A 17,906-nucleotide genomic window follows, 5' to 3' on the forward strand; every position below is an offset into this window, starting at 1 on the left:
CATACTGTTAAGCATATTAAACCCCAGTCCTAATTTTACTTTATTAGATAAAAACCCTTCAAAAATGATCGTTAGCTGCAATTGTAAATAAATAACAAATTTATTCAGATCTTTGACAATAATTAAACATGTCCTCCATGCTTAAGCAAAAACAGAAAATAACAAAGTATGAGTACTTTTCTATCAGATAATAAGGACAATATAATCAGAGCAAGTAGCATCTTCTTTGCAATCTTTGCCCACTGCATGTGTCATGGGGTTAACTAAAAGACATGAGAATGCTAAAAATACCAAATAAACTATTTTAAGTGATCTCAATACAACTTCTCTTTATATGCTGAATAAACCTTATTTCTTTTCTTTGCAGGCTGAAAGAGGATGGAGAGAATAACGATAGATTAACAATAAAGGCAGTACTCAAGATTCTACCAATAGGAAATTTAAATTATCTTAATCTCTATGTAATTTTACCCAATTTTTGAGTCTATTCAGGTTTAATATTATTCTTTTATTTAAAAAATAAGACAAAACAAGTTTTTTCAACTGAAAGTAAGGAGCGACATTAAAACTTGAAACGAAAATAAATTATTTCGTATAGGAAAGCGGTTGTTCTCTCCTCAATGCCCCGTTCTTTACTGTTTTAAAAAGTAGAGTTGTGAGAAAGAGTCAAACTTTAGTGTAAAAAGGGGGGCCTTGAGGAGGGGAAAACCCCTTTGATATACGGAATAATTTCTGTTTGTTTTAAGTTTTATTGTCGCTCCTTACTTTCATTTGAAAAAACTTGTTTTTTTTTATCTAATTTCTGAACGTTTATGAATTAATTGCATGTTTTGATTTTGGCTCACCACACATGAATGATTGAAACGATATTCGCATTTTATTTTATTTTTTGCTAAATGGCTTTCTCATAGTTTTGATCGGACGATTCTGATAAAGAAGAGGGTGGGGGACGAGGCCTAATTGCACTCGTTACTTAAAAAAGCAACTAGAACTAATTTTTTTTTACGAACGTTTTTATTAGTAATAAATACACGTAACTTACGAATTAACCTACGTAACGAACTTCTATATTTTTATTACATATATGAGGGGATTCGCCCCCTCACCTAACCCTGCTCTTTACACTAAAGCTTGAATTTTGTCCTAATTCTTTAAGAATGACCCCTGAACCACAAAGGCCACAGAATAAATAGTTGAAATTGCGAAAAATTCTTTAGCGTAAAGAGCGAGGTATCTTAGGAGGAGATGGACCACTCATATGCGTAATAATCTCTGTTCGTTTTAGGTTTTAATGCTGCTCCTTACTTCCAGTTGGAATTTTTTTTTCTCATGTTTTTTTTTAATAATGCTAGAAAATCCTGCATCCCCTACATGAAAATTCTCTTCCCTTATGATAAATTCCTCCATGAAAAGATCCTCCCACATAATACCCTTCCCCTGAACCCCCCCACCCCCACCAACGCGAAAATGTCCCCCTGAAAAACGTCTGTACACTTCCCAATAACCATTACTATATGCAAACAATGGTCAAAGTTCGTAACTTGCATCCCCTCCCCGGGAACTGTGGGGGATTAAGTCGTCTCCAAAGACATAGTTGTTAAGTTTTTCGACTATGCTGAACAAAACGGCTATCTCAAAATTTTGATCCGGTGACTTGGAGAAAAAAATTAGCGTGGAGGGGGCCTATGTGCCGTCAACCTTTTTTGGTCACTTAGAAAGGGCACTAGAACTTCTAATTTCCGTTAGAATGAGGTCTCTCACGAGATTTAGGACCACTGGGTTGATACGATCACCACTGGGAAAAAAGCAAAAAAAAAGCATCCATGATCTGTCTTCTGGCAAAAAAACAACAACAAAATTCCACGTTTTTGTAGATAGGAGCTTGAAACATCTACAATAGGTTTCTCTGATACGCCAAATCTGATTACTTTTAGGGGGTATTTCCCCCTATTTTCTAAATTAAGACAAATTTTCTCAGGCTCGTAACTTTTGATGGGTAAGACTAGACTTGAAAAAACTTATATATTTAAAATCAGCACAAAAATACGATTCTTTTGCTGTAACTATTGGTATCAAAATTCCGTTTTTTAGAGTTTCGGTTACTATTGAGCCCGGTCGCTCCTTACTACAGTTTGTTACCACGAAATGTTTGATATTCGAGTAAGTGCTCCAAGATATTCAAGATGACGTATCAGTAATTTTCTAATATCAGTCAGAATTGCAAAAGTCAATTTAGACCCGAGTTGCGATTTTAGGAGTATCAAACTCAACTAAAACGGTCTAAATTTTCTAAAAAGGGCTTTAGTGATGTTTCGGTCTTCTTGCTTTGAAATGTCACAAGTTTCCGCTTCCTATACATTTATGAGCTTCTAAGATACTGTTTGTAGCACACTCTAACTATTCAAATGCATTTTTTCGAACAGTCCCTAATGTAAAACCCAGTAACATCAATTGGAGAAAGATATTTGCCCCCATTCCCCAAAATTTCGACAATATTTTTGACTGAAAAAAACTGTTTTTTCTTATTTTCATTGAAAAAAAGGTAAAACAACAGAATTGCCATCCTAGATTTTGAAAAATACATTTGAAAAATACTCTTTCTCTAAATTCTACTTTCATACACGGAGTAATTTCTGTTCGTTTTAAGTTTTAATGTTGCTCCTTACTTTCAGTTAAAAAAACTTGTTTTCCTTATTTAATTTCTGAACGTTTTTGAATTAATGCATGTTTCATTTTGGCTCTCCACACATGAATAATCAAAACGAAATTTGCGAACTATTTTTTTTTCTTTTTTTGCTAAATGGCTTTCTCTTAGGTTTGATTGGATGATTTTGAGAAAAAGGGGTGGGGAAGAACGTATTTATTAGTAAAAAATATACGTAACTTACGAATTAACTTACGTAACGAACTTCTATATTCGTATATTTTTATTATCTATACGAAAGGGTTTTCCCTTTCTTTAATACCTCGCTCTTTACACTAAAGTTTTAATTTTGTCCCAATTTTTTCAGAATGACCCCTGAATCAAAGGCCATAGAATAAATAGTTGAAATTACTAAAAATACTTTAGCGTAAAGAGCGAGGTATCTTAGGAGGAGATGGACCACTCATATGCGTAATAATCTCTGTTCGTTTTAGGTTTTTATGCTGGTCCTTACTTTCAGTTGAAAAAACTTGTTCATATTTATTTTTTTCATTGTTTTTTTTTAAATAATGCTTGAAAATTCTGTGCCCCCTTCATGGAATTTCTCTTTCCCCATGACAAATTCCTCCAAGGGAAGATCCTCCCACGTAGCCCCCCCCCTCAACCCACCCCCCACCACCAAAAAATCCCCCTGAAAATGTATGTACACTTCCCAATAACCATTACTGTATGTAAAGACTGGTCAAAGTTTGTAACTTGCAGCCCCTCCCCTGGGGACTGTGGGGGAGTAAGTCAGCCCCAAAGACATAGTTATTATGTTTTTTTACTATGCTGAACAAAACGCCTATCTGAAAATTTTGATCCGTTGATTTTGGGAAAAAATGAGCGTGGGAGGGGACCTAGGTACCCTCCAATTTTGTTGGTCACTTAAAAAGGGCGGTAGAACTTTTAATTTCCGTTAGAATGAGCTCTCTTGCTACATTCTAGGACCATTGGTCAATACAATCACCCCTGGTGGAAAAACAAAACAAAAAACAAACAAATCTACGCGCACCCATGATCAGTCTTCTGGCAAAAAATACAAAGTCCACATTTTTGTTGATAGGAGCTTGAAACTTCTACAGTAGGATTCTCTGATATGCTGAATACGATGGTGTGATTTTTTTGTTAAGATCCTATGACTTTTAGGGGTGTTTCCCCCTATTTTCCAAAATAAGGCAAATTTTCTCAGGCTCATAACTTTTGATGAGTAAGAATAAATTTGATAAAATTTATATATTTACAATAAGCATAAAAATCCGATTCTTTCGATGTATCTATTAGTATCAAAATTCCGTTTTTTAGAGTTTTGTTTACTATTGAGCCAGGTTGCTCCTTACTACATGGTTAATTACCATGAACTGTGTGATTATGGTAAAAAAAAAATCTGTATGGCTTGGTTGTTGACAATATGGGTTCAACAGGCAACATATTCAACATTAAACGTTACAAAATTACATTACAACATTATACATCAAGAGCCAGTGACACAATGATGGAATATTTGATCACGGTTTTGTGGACTGGGGAGGAATACCAAAAATAATTAAAAAGGGGTGTCTGTCCACTTCTGTCTCTTAAATAAGTCATGCACTGATCCATGAACTGTATCATGACTGAAACAGTTCTAGCAATTAGCCCTTTCCTGATTAAAGCAATCTTGCCTGGGTTCTATTCTCACTGAGAACTAGCAAAGTTTCCTAGATTGTTTTTGAGCATACTAATGTTGAGCATACTAAACAACAGGTGAAAAAGCTTCTTTCTTGGTGTTGCAATACATTTACATTTCATCATTATGTTTCTGGCAAAACAGGAGAGAAGAGGGCTTTAATGCTTTGAATCCATCAGGGTATAGTTTCATGTGAAGACAGATAATGCACTTTGCTGTTTTCTCTGCACCTTGAAAAAGAAACAAAGTGGGCTGCTCTCCACTACCTTGAAAAATTTCAGGAGAACCCATGCACATTAGGATATATCCTTTTTATATATCCCCAGTCCTCTTTACAAATACAAGATATGTAGTTGGTTTGGAAACAACAAGGGTTATCATACACTGTGGTAACAGAGAAGTTAAGAGACTAGTAACTGATATCTTAAACAGCAGCTAGTGCTCCAAAAACCAGTACAAGAGTTCTCAATCTGAATCAATGGAAGTTACTAATGAATCTTACAAAATAAAACAGTGGCTTATCAAACAGTTCGTGGTAACGAACTGTAGTAAGGAGCGATCCGGCTCAATAGTAACCAAAACTCTAAAAAATTGAATTTTGATATAAATAGCTACATCAAAAGAATCGCATTTTAATGCTGATTTTAAATATATAAGTTTCATCAAGTTTAGTCTTAGCCATCAAAAGTTACGAGCCTGAGAAAATTTGCCTTATTTAGGAAAATAGGGGGAAACACCCCCTAAAAGTCGTAGGATCTTAACGAAAATGACACCATCAGATTCAGCGTATCAGAGAACCCTTCTATAGAAGTTTCAAGCTCCTATCTACAAAAATGTGGAATTTTGCATTTTTTGCCAGAAGACAAATCACGGGTGCGTGTTTATTTGTTTGTTTTTTTGTTTTTTTTTTTTTTTTTTCCCCAGGGGTCATCGTATCGACCAAGTGGTCCTAGAATGTCGCAAGAGGGCTCATTCTAACGGAAATGAAAAGTTCTAGTGCCCTTTTTAAGTGACCAAAAAAATTGGAGGGCATCTAGGCCCCCTCCCACGCTCATTTTTTTCCCAAAGTCAACGGATCAAAATTTTGAGATAGCCATTTTGTTTGGCATAGTTGAAAATCTTAATAACTATGTTTTTGGGGATGACTTACTCCCCCACAGTCCCTGGGGGAGGGGTTGCAAGTTACAAACTTCAACCAGTGTTTACATATAATAATGGTTATTGGGAAGTGTACAGACGTTTTTAGGGGGATTTTTTTGGTTTTGGGGGTAGTGTTGAGGGAGGGGGCTATGTGGGAGGATCTTTCCTTGGAGAAATATGCCATGGGGGAAAAAAATTCAATGAAAAGGGCGCAGGATTTTCTAGCATTACTATAAAAAAAAACAATGAAAAAATAAACATGAAAACGTTTTTTCAAATGAAAGTAAGGAATAGCATTGAAATTTAAAACAAACAGAGATTATTACGCATATGAAGGGTTCTAAAAATACTTTAGCATAACGAGCGAGGTATTTAGGAGGAGATAAATACCTCGCTCTTTATGCTAAAATATTTTTAGTGATTTCAACTATTTATTCTACGGCCTATTTGATTCAGGGGTCATTCTTAAAGAATTGGAACAAAACTTACGATTTAGTGTAAAGAGCGAGGTATTAACGAGGGTACAAACCCCCTCGTACACATAATAAAAATATAAGAATATAAAAGTTTGTTACGTAAGTTAATTCTTAAGTTACGTATATTTTTTACTAATAAAAACGTTCGTTGAATATTAAAAGTTCTAGTAGCCTTTTTAAGTAACCGAAAAATTGGAGGGCAGCTAGGCCTTTTTCCCCACCCCTTATTTCTCAAAATCGTCTGATCAAAACTAAGAGAAAGCCATTTAGCCAAAAAAAAAAAATTAATATACTAATTTCATTTCAATAATTTATGTGCGGAGAGCCAAAATCAAACATGCATTAATTCAAAAACGTTCAGAAATTAAATAAAAAAAACTAGTTTTTTTAACTGAAAGTAAGGAGCGACATTAAAACTTAAAACGAACAGAAATTACTCCGTATATGAAATGGGTTGTCCCCTCCGCAGTCCCACGCTCTTTACGCTGAAGTTTTTAGTTGTTTTAAAAAGTAGAATTGTGGCAAAGAGTCAAACTTTAGCGTAAAGAGCGTGGGACTGCGGAGGGGACAACCCATTTCATATACGGAGTAATTTCTGTTCGTTTTAAGTTTTAATGTCGCTCCTTACTTTCAGTTAAAAAAACTAGTTTTTTTTATTTAATAGGTTTTCAAAAACCAATTGCATCCAAGTGACAATAAGCTTATCCAAACCTAACAAAAAAAGAAAAAAGTTTACATTCTGTGCAAAACTAAAACATTCTGCCTCTAAATTTCAAGTTAGTTCTCAATTCACTGTACTACAGGGGCGGATCCAGGATTTTCTTTAGCAGGGGGTGCAAAATATTTTACTCCAATAAACTTGTGAACAAAGAAATGCCAGCAATTTAAAAGGAACCTTAACGATTATACGCTGTAGGTAGGGTGTGGAAATGGTCGTAAATTTAATCTAAAATCTGCTGAGGGTTAAATTTCTAATAAATCTGTTAAACTTAAAATGATGTAAAAATATTGATACAAAAAACAGTAAGTTATTGAAACCACCCCGCAATAAAAAAAAACATAAAAAGCTGTTCACCCTCTATGAAAAATATGATACTTAATATGGCAACATGATATCATCCCCAGATCCACCACTACTTTAGGAGGGGGCGCCCCCCCCCCCATCTGGATCCTCCAATGCTATCAATGTCAAATTGAAAGTTAATTTCAAAACTTTATTCAAGCTAAATTCAATATACACTTTTAAGATGGCATGTCTAAGGAAGACAGAGCTATCAAGAACCTCTTGATGAGAAAAGAGTTAGAACTTCAAACAGAGAAACAAATGGGACCTGTCTTATTGTTATTGAATCATGTAACAACATAATTAAGGGGAATATAGTTACTGGGGAAAAAATCAGGAAAAGAAGTTCACATATCCCAAGTTATGGTGGACTGTAGCAAAGGTCAACTTGGATGTACTGTTCAACAACATCAACTTCTACTTTGACCCACATTTGTCATGAATATACATAAGTTGCTAGGGCAAACTTTTGAATTTTTTCGCATTGACCTTAGTACTCCGGTTTTTAATCATGGAATATTATATGTTCCACTTTCTTGTGTGAAAATACAACATAGCTTAAAAGTTCTGCTACCACATGAAAATGAATAAAGAACATATAACAAAGTGGAGAAGGAAGCCCTAACAACTACCAACAAAACGTCTTATTGTTAGTGATATTTCTTTTTTTTAATTAATGGAACAATGATCAATAATTACAATATATATTACATCATTGGCATTTCTGGTCACAAGAACAATCTAAATAGGTCAGGACTTTAAAGAAAAATTCGTATTTTCCCAGGATGGCCGTAATGAACCTGTGTTGCTATCATGACATAAAGAAGAGACTCAGCCCTGCAGTCTCAAGACAAGCAACAAAAATAATCCATATTTAGATGCCTGCCATGTGCCAAGTGCTGGGACCTGGTGGCAAAACCGCCAAGCTCCCAGTACTATATATTTATATATCTTCTTATCTATATAAAAATATACTGTCTGTTTGTTCATCTGTACTAAAAAAAAAAACTAAAAAAAAAGAAAAAGAAAACTAAAAAATGAAAAAAAAAATAGAAAAAAACAGAAGAAAGACAAACCAAAAAAAAAAAACTAAAAAAAACTATTAAAAAAAAAGGCAATGAGCATTCATTGTATTTCTTTTCTTAAAAAAGGCTCAATATTTTTTGGGGAAAGTTGGTATCCTGGGATATTCTTGTCTTAAAAAATACTGTCTAGGTAGGTTAGAAGTCTGAAAAAATTTGTTAAGAGCCTGAATTTCGGAAAAAAAATTCATGTCAGTGACGCCATTTTTATATACATCATTGCAGCATTGCAATCATGCTGTCACTCTTGTGTGGAAAAATTGAAGATTTTCACGCATGCAAAAGTTCACATTAAATTGCTTAAAGAGCAAAAAACTGTTAATTGACAAAAAAAAAATATTTGTATATGTTTTGACAAGGGATTACAGCAATTCAAAAAAATTGACAAAAGAAGATCAAAAGCTTGAAGCTTAGTAGAAATCAAAATTAGAAATCAGACTTGATTCAATAATAAAATGTCTCTTAAATTTCAGCATGAGAAGACATTTAATTGCATAAAGAGCAAAAATGGGTAATTACAAAAATATTTATATATATTTGACAAGGGATTATAACAATTTGAAAACCTTAAAGAAGAAAACAAAAAGTTTGAAGATTAGTAGAAATCAGAGTTCAAAATCAGCATTACTTGAATAATCAAATATCTTTGAAAAGAAACAATACAACAAGTAAATTACTTTAAAGAGAAAAAAAAACTACTAATTACAAAAATATTTCTATATATTTTTTGGAGATACCTATTTCATAATGACAAAAGACAAGCCAGAGCAAAAGTTGATGTTCACATTTTATAAAAGCTCCAGGCAGTGAAATAGTTACAAGTAACAACATTAGAGTTTCTAGGGACATTAGCCAAGAATCTGATACTGCATCAGTCTCTGTTAAAAAGCAATGGTTTGGCGTTATGTTTTTCATAATAACAAAAAACATTCCAAGGCAGAAGTTGAAGGTCCAATAACAAAAAACAACCTAACTTTACAAAGGCGCTAATTCTAATTTAAGGTTATTTAAAATGTTTAAGGAGCTGATTGATGAAAATGAAGCACAGATAAATGTGATTAGAAAACTGGTGAAAGTGAGAATTGCAACAACTAAAGAAAAAGGCATGGAACAAACAACAGCAAAAATCACATTGAATTCTAAACAAAATTTTGAACAGAAATCTATAGTTGGAAACTGGAAAAGATGTATTTGTTATCTATAACACGTTCAGAAATCAAACAAGATGATGTATGAATACAAACAGCTAACACAAAAGGCATGGAAAAAACTTCTGAGGTAAAGATGAACAAAAAAGGATAATGAAATATATGCTTGGGAAACAATGAACAGCAATGACTGGCCACAAAAAAAATCTAAATAGGGCAGGACTTTAAGAAAGAATTTGTATTTTTTACAGGGTGGCTATATTGAACCTGTGGCAATGCCAGAAAAGGCTAATGAAAAGGCCATGAAAATTCATATATAGAAGCCTTCTGTGGGCCAAGTGCTGGGGCCCCATGATGAAAGCCTCTGGTACTATATATATATATATATATATATATATATATATATATATATATATATATATATATATATATATATATATATATATATAATATATATATGAAAGATATCTCTAGAATTCTCTAGATAATTTAGTGATAACATCAAACTAGCTACAAAACAAATTCTGTAAGTAGTTTGGTGGTAATATCCAACTAACCAGATAGTTAATTAAGACTCTTAGAAATTGCATGAGCATCTAACTAGGTGGGTAATAATGTAGCTTGTCTAATACTTTTGGATTACTTGGGAAACTATAAAGACAATAAAATTTCTGTGCATTTTAGTAATAATACAAAAATTAGCAAACTATTTAATTCTGTTAGCATGTGCTTTATAATATCTAACTAACTGGATAGAAACTTTTTCATTTTAGACTATCTAATCATAAATCTTTTCAACTGAAAAATGATATTTACTATTAAGTTTTGTTTTATTGGTCCTGTTTTTTTAAGTGTCAAGTTAAATCATTTTGAGCAAAGTTTTAAATTTCATGGTAAAATTAAAGAGAGGTGAAAGGGCATTTATGATTGTCTCCATACCTTGGTACTTAGTACTTCAGTAGTAAAAGTAATCTTTTGGTCAAACATTTTATAGCTTTATCTATTAAGTTCAAGGTCTTATATATCAGTTTTGGGATCTTTTCATTAATTTATATATCATAGCACAACCAGCTATCTTTTATGAGAAAGCTGATCATTCCAATAGTATGTACATACAGGGAAAGTTAGCTGATGGAATTTTGACAGCTGAAGAAGACACCTTGAACAATACTTCGATTTCACTCCAACAGACCTCAATTATGCTAATTGATAAAAAGCTGAATAATGACTCATGTTGTTCAAAAAAATGAGGACAAAATTGTTCTTCTACCACCACCTCCCTCTCCCTCATGAAGAAATATAAAGCTCTCCTAACATTCCCACTAAAGATGCCCAGAAAAAGACCTAAGCCTCATCATTCCTAGTTGGATATTATAAGCTAATTGGTAGATAATTAAGCATCTAGCAATTTTGATATTATCACAACTTTGCATAGAGAATTTATCATCTGCCAAGGTTAATATATACTGAAAGACTAAAATGCCTTGGTATCCAACTAGTTAGATGGTCACACTGTGCCTTAAGAGAATCAACTATCTGTCTATTTGGATATTATCACTAGATTGCTGAGAGAATCCACTAACAATTTTAGTTGGATAAATGTAAGAAAGGCTAGTAAGATTCTTTGTCTTACTACACATTCAAGCTACAATCTTCAGTTTCTTCTTATCCAACTGGGTGGATATGCTGTGTATAAATATTACAGAGGTTTAATATCCACCAATGCTTGACAGCAGATTTTTTTTATCCTTCTAAAATGTTTTATTGATAAATTATTATCATATACATTATCAACCTAGTTAGATAGGCTAAGTTGGCTCTTATGGTTTATTGTATTTTGTGAGTAAGATACAATTGTTTTTCTTTTGGGTTTCAATTAGTTCCCACACTAGCTAATTTATCTTTCACTTCAAAAAGTTTTTCAAATACCTAACTAGTTGGAAAATTTTTACCAACAGTTTGATATTATTTTAGGAAATTTTTAAATATGATCCATTGGGTATATTCCCAAATAAAAGTAGAACCATTATATTCCTAATTTTATGGTATTTCCAATGGTTGCATTTCTGTCAATGAGCCTAAATTGCCCCCCCTGGTGGTCCCATATATAGCCCTGGGATGTATATCAAACTGAAAGGAGACACTAAAGTAATCAAAACCTTACTCTAAAATATGCAACATGTTATTATTAGTCAAATTGTCATTTTTTCTTCCATTGCTATCCATGTTTTTAAATCATTCAGAAAATTAGGTGTTTTCTAATATTCATTCAAACGCTCTGGCTAAACTGGGTACCTTTGAGTCCACAAAGAAGCTGCACAGTATACAATGCATTAAAATAATAAAAACAACAATGAAAATGTATATTTTTAGGGTTACACATAGGTCCATCAGGGAGGGGGTGCATTGTCATGGTAATGGCTATTATGTTGAAAAGAGGCAAAAATAAGGAATGTAATAATATGACTTAATTATTCAGATACTTTTCTTTAGAAAAGCTCCTCTGCTATGGTGCAACTAGAAACTGCTTCCATCTGATGTGAAGACTACTTTAAAGCAATCATTATTACTCACTTATCTCATTCCAAGAAGTGTATTGCCTCACTTTACCCCCCCCCCCCCCACCTGATGGATAAATATTTAGACTACTGCATATCCAAACTATTTTTTTTAATAGCACAATTCTTTTTGGTAAAACCTTACTGCTCTTACTTTCCACAAGGAAACTACTAAAACTCTGGAAGCTACTTTAAAACATACTGAAATATTTATATGACTCCTGAATGAGACCAATAAAGTTAAAATATTGGTTACACAGTATCTTTGCAACACACCCCTGATCTTTGACATGATGCATACAGTTTAGAATAGTTGGGATTGGCCAATATCCTAGTCAGAAGTAGACTAGGTGGGATTGAATGACTAAAATTATGGAAAATGTTTTTTGATTTTTCAATGCTTAAACTTAAGCAAAAGTTGCCAATGCAGCCTAGCCTAATCAAATAAAATTTTTCTGCTCTACAATGTTTTTTTTTTATTATTGAATTGATACATGATTAAGTATGTCTACAATTTAGATACTTCGTTTAAACTTTAAGATCTTGTGTCTAAAATTAGGCTGCATTTGGTAAGATTAGGCTTAAGATTAAAGTACACATCTATGACAATGCTCCACCATTGACTACCAGTGTATTTAAAATAGTCAGCATTGTAAGAGGCTAAAATGTTCAAGCTAATCACATACTAAGAAAATTTTACAACATTGTAGTTGAATTATCCAAACCAGGAGCAGAGTAAAGTGAAGCAGTGTACTTTTAAGAATGACAGAAGTAAGTATTTATGATTGTTTTAAAGCAGTTTGCACACCTTTTTAAAAATTCTTTGGTACACCTGCTTTGTAAATCAGCACTTAGCAAAGCTATACTGCATAAAAGGCTTTTTTGGGCTTCATTTGTGCTATGGGTATAATTCCAAAAGCTTGTCTTTTGTTATACAAATTTTATCTATATTCATTAAAGACACAAGTTCTTTGAAGAGGAAAAGGATAGTGATCTATGTTTCAAATTACCTTTCAGAAGCATAAGTTAAGGCACAAAATAGGCTCCAGATGCATTCCTGAAGCAGACACATTTCTATCCAGCTACTAAGTTATTATGGAATACATGCTAACAGAATTAACTGAATCCATATATCATCTCATTTTATTTCTTAATGCATTAAAGATAATAAATATGTCTTTTCCAGTTTCCAACCCTAGATTATAGTTCAAAAATTTGTTTGGAATTCAATATGATTCTTGCTGTTGTTTGTTCCGTGGCTATTTCTTTAGCTGTTGCAATTCTCACTTCCACCAGTTTTCTTATTGCATTTAGTTGATATATATATATATTCTCTGTTATTATTTATATTTTTAACTCATTTGAAATTTTTTTTTTATCTAATATTCAATCAAACCTATACAGCAGAGCCTTGTTTAATTTACTTTATTAACTAACTTAGCCTGTGAGTAGATTTTGCTGTTTTTCTCCAATTCTTAATTAACTTTGAAGTTAACTATGAAATTACTATTAAGAATTCTTTGTTCTTCAATATCCATAATGAATTTCTGGCAAAAAATTTGAGCTTGACAGTTTATGTTTGCCTCCATGGGAGAAGGCTTGCCTCTTGCAAAATATGATGATTCATCAAAGGTTTTATAGATTGAACAATGCAGCTATTTATTAAAATATATTTATTATATATGCTGGAATTTACTTTTCTTCTTGTAAAAGGAAACAAGAGATGTAAAATTTGAAGAAATGGTTGATTTCTTGTTACCCTAGATTATTTCCACCTAGGCTAGCCTACTTCATTGTTTAGACTGTTTCAGGCCTCACCTTCCTGAGCCTGATGGTGTGTCCCTAATTTCTTTGACTCATCACACTATAGTAACTTCAATTTTTTTCTATTTTCAAAAGCATGGTGATCTTTCTTTATTCACTTTCAGGCAAATAAAACACCAAAATAAAAGTTTTATTTTTAAACCAAATATAACTCAGATAGGCTAACAAATAGACAACAAATCAGAACATGGAAGCAACAAGGAAGAAATATATTATTAGGGCTATACATGGGTCAATAGAGGAGTGAGGGTCAGGGTAGCAACTATTATATTAAAACATCACATAATAAGGGATCTACTGGTAGTCTACTGCTTCAATTTAATGAAGATATTTTCTCTAGACTAGAAGATCTATAACTCTCCACTATTAGCAGAAAGACCATAAGAAGACACGCTGAGCTGTGTTTCACCTTCTAGCTAGCAAAGTAATATCAAACAGTTTGTGGTAACAAACTGTAGTAAGGAGCAATCCGGCTCAATAGTAACCAAAACTCTAAAAAATTGAATTTTGATATCAATAGCTACATCAAAAGAATCGCATTTTAATGCTGATTTTAAATATATAAGTTTCATCAAGTTTAGTCTTACCCATCAAAAGTTACAAGCCTGGGAAAATTTGCCTTATTTAGGAAAATAGGTGGAAACACCCCCTAAAAGTCGTAGGATCTTAACGAAAATGACACCATCAGATTCAGCGTATCAGAGAACCCTACTGTAAAAGTTTCAAGCTCCTATCTACAAAAATGTGGAATTTTGCATTTTTTGCCAGAAGACAAATCACGGGTGCGTGTTTATTTGTTTGTTTTTTTTTTTGTTTTTTTTTTTTCCCCAGGGGTCATCGTATCGACCATGTGGTCCTAGAATGTCGCAAGAGGGCTCATTCTAACGGAAATGAAAAGTTCTAGTGCCCTTTTTAAGTGACCAAAAAAATTGGAGGGCTTCTAGGCCCCCTCCCACGCTCATTTTTTTCCCAAAGTCAACGGATCAAAATTTTGAGATAGCCATTTTGTTCAGCATAGTCGAAAATCATAATAACTATGTATTTGGGGGTGACTTACTCCCCCACAGTTCCTGGGGGAGGGGCTGCAAGTTACAAACTTCAACCAGTTTTTACATATAATAATGGTTATTGGGAAGTGTACAGACGTTTTCAGGGGAATTTTTTTGGTTTTGGGGGTAGGGTTGAGGGAGGGGGCTATGTGGGAGGATCTTTCCTTGGAGAAATATGCCATGGGGGAAAAAACTCAATGAAAAGGGCGCAGGACGAATCTGGTCACGTTAGAAAAAAACATCAAATTCAGAGCTTAATATACAATGCTGGGTGTTCGGAGCCTCTCTATTATGGAGTATAATTTGAAAATAACACAACTATATGAGTGATAAAACATATATACCACAACCATAACTCAAGTAACAAAAGAACTGCTAAGAGATAACACAACTATAAAGCAAAAACAGGTGAAAACTAATGGGAAAATAAACGAACTAAGAGGTGGAAAGGGCCCAGAGAAAAAATATAATCCTTTTCCAATTTTGAGCCTAACTTCCGCAAAGGAGTAATAATGTCAGAAGCCCCGAAATACCGAATTATTTTCTTTTCAAACAGTTCGTGGTAAAGAACTGTAGTAAGGAGCAACCTGGCTCAATAGTAAACGGAACTCTAAAAAACAGAATTTTGATGCTAAAAGATACATCAAAAGAATCGAATTTTCACGCTGATTCTAAATATATATGTTTCAATTAATTTAGTCTTTGTCATCAAAAGTTACGAGCCTGAGAAAATTTGCCCTATTTTGGAAAAAAGGTGGAAACATCCCCTAAAAGTCATAGAATCTTAACGAAAATCACACTATCGCATTCTGCATATCAGAGAACTCTATAGCAAAAATTTCAAGCTCCTATCTAAAAAAATGTGGAATTTCATATTTTTTGCCAGAAGACAAATCACGGGTGCGTGTTTATTTATTTGTTTGTTGTTGTTTTTTTCTTTTCCCCAGGGGTCATCGTATCGATCAGGTGGTCTTAGAGTGTTGCAAGAGGGCTCATTCTTACGGAAATGAAAAGTTCTAGTGCCCTTTTTAAGTGATAAAGAAATTGGAGGGGAAATAGGCCCCCTCCCACGCTAATTTTTTTCCAAAAGTCAACAGATTAAAATTTTAAGATAGCCATTTTGTTCTGCATAGTCGAAAACCGTAATAACTATGTCTTTGGGAATGACTTACTCCCCCACAATTCCTGGGGGAGGGGCTGCAAGTTACAAACTTTGACCAGTATTTACATATAGTAATGGTTATTGGGAAGTGTACAGACGTTTTAGCCAAAAAAAATTAATATACTAATTTCATTTCAATAATTTATGTGCGGAGAGCCAAAATCAAACATGCATAAATTCAAAAACGTTCAGAAATTAAATAAAAAAAACTAGTTTTTTTAACTGAAAGTAAGGAGCGACATTAAAACTTAAAACGAACAGAAATTACTCCGTATATGAAATGGGTTGTCCCCTCCGCAGTCCCTCGCTCTTTATGCTAAAGTTTGACTCTTTGCCACAATTCTACTTTTTAAAACAATTAAAAACTTTAGCATAAAGAGCGAGGGACTGCAGAGGGGACAACCCATTTCATATACGGAGTAATTTCTGTTCGTTTTAAGTTTTAATGTTGCTCCTTACTTTCAGTTAAAAAACTAGTTTTTTTTATTTAATAAAGAATAATAAATTTACCCTTCTGTCTTAGTTTAAATAGCCTACTGGAAAAAGTTTCTCAAGATTATCAGCAGCCAACTAAGCCCAGCATGGTCTCAACTATCTATACCATTTCCAGGATTAGGAGCTTTCTCTCCATGTTTAAGAAAGTTACATTTTTCATTAGCCTAGGATGTTTGCCCGACATTAGGCACTGTAGGAATACTGAGACCTTACTCCCTATTAGGTATCTTACTGTATTCCTTGTCCAGATCATCGAGGATTCAACCTTATTAGCTTACCTTTGAAATTAACTTACTTAATTATTTAGAAGAAGTAAAGGCTAAATGTGGCCCAATAAACTATAAATTAACTTCATTCCAGGAGAATTGAACCTTCAATTTGTGCTAGTTCTTTTCAAAATGATCATATACTTTTTCAATCATAGATAGCAGATAGTGCATTAACTTGACTTCAACGCCACTATTCTGCTGGACGATTTCAGGGCGGTTTTGGCAAGATTCCTACTTTCTTCCTTAGTCGCACGTCTCAATCATTGCTGTGAAGTAAAAACGAGAAAGTGAAAAGCAAAGACGACTCTTAGAGCACTAGAACAAGTGAAATGCGTCTATTATAGCATAAGATTTCAACATATTTAATAAGGATGGAAGTAATTCAAGTAATAAGTGTCACGGGTGACACAGAAGCCAACACTCAAGCAGTAAGGCTGGTGCTTAATATTCTGGATTTTGTAGAATCCCAGATTTTGAATTCAGGACGACTATCTGGGGGAGACCATGGAATCAAATAGGGAGGAAATAACTTCCTGGACTTAGATTATGCTGATGGTTTAAGCATTCTAGATGAAATTATGAGAAAAAAAGGAATAAGCTTTTAGAGGCTTTGCCAGTTCAGACTGCTAGAATGGGTTTGAAAAGTGATCTTAGGAAGACTAAGTCACTAAGTCTAAGAATAAGTGATCAAGTGGACAATTTCTTTTAACATGGTAGTATTTCTAGTAACGACGGTGGGAGCAGTGAAGATATTAAAAGTACAATAGCCAAGGGTCACGGTGTTTTTTCACAGTTAAAAATATGTTTGGAAGAATAGGAAGATAACTCCGCAAACTGAATATTGGAATACTGGAAGGCACAGCGACAACAGTGGTCAAATATGGCTCTGAAGCATGGGCGCCCTGAAAATTGGATGAAGATTTACTAGTTGTTTTTCAGAAAAATTGCCTTCGGATTGTTCCGGGTATCTAGCTGACCGACCATATTTCAAACGGTAGGCTTTGCAGAAAATGTGGTTCAATCCTACTTTCTAAGACCATATTGAAAGAAAGGTTAAGTTGGCTAGGGCACGTTCTGCAAATGAAGCGTGAAAGATTGCCGAAGATTGTCCTTTTCAGCCAAATGTAGAGGGCTAGACGGAAAACAGGTCGTCCTCGTTTGGGGTGGGAGGATGTCATAAAGAAAGATGTAAAGGAAATGGTAACTTCCTAAGAGGGTGTAAAGAGGGGGGCTTTGAATAGATTGGGATGGAGGAGGAGCGTGCTTAGCTGTGACCTCAGTATGTGTA

General features: G+C 33.8%; 1 protein-coding gene across 1 annotated transcript in view; it reads right to left on the reverse strand.

The window, feature by feature from the left end:
• The window catches only part of LOC136038667 (phosphatidylinositol 3-kinase catalytic subunit type 3-like), a 34,766-nt gene extending 17,967 nt beyond the window's left edge, over positions 1-16,799 (reverse strand). Inside the window, exon 1 of the mRNA XM_065721940.1 lies at positions 16,645-16,799. The gene's annotated coding sequence lies outside the window, so the exon portion shown is untranslated. The remainder of the gene's footprint in view (positions 1-16,644) is intronic.
• Between the last annotated feature and the right edge of the window lie 1,107 nt (positions 16,800-17,906).

This window comes from Artemia franciscana, chromosome 18 (genome assembly GCF_032884065.1).
Source record: "Artemia franciscana chromosome 18, ASM3288406v1, whole genome shotgun sequence".
Taxonomy (NCBI): domain Eukaryota; kingdom Metazoa; phylum Arthropoda; class Branchiopoda; order Anostraca; family Artemiidae; genus Artemia; species Artemia franciscana.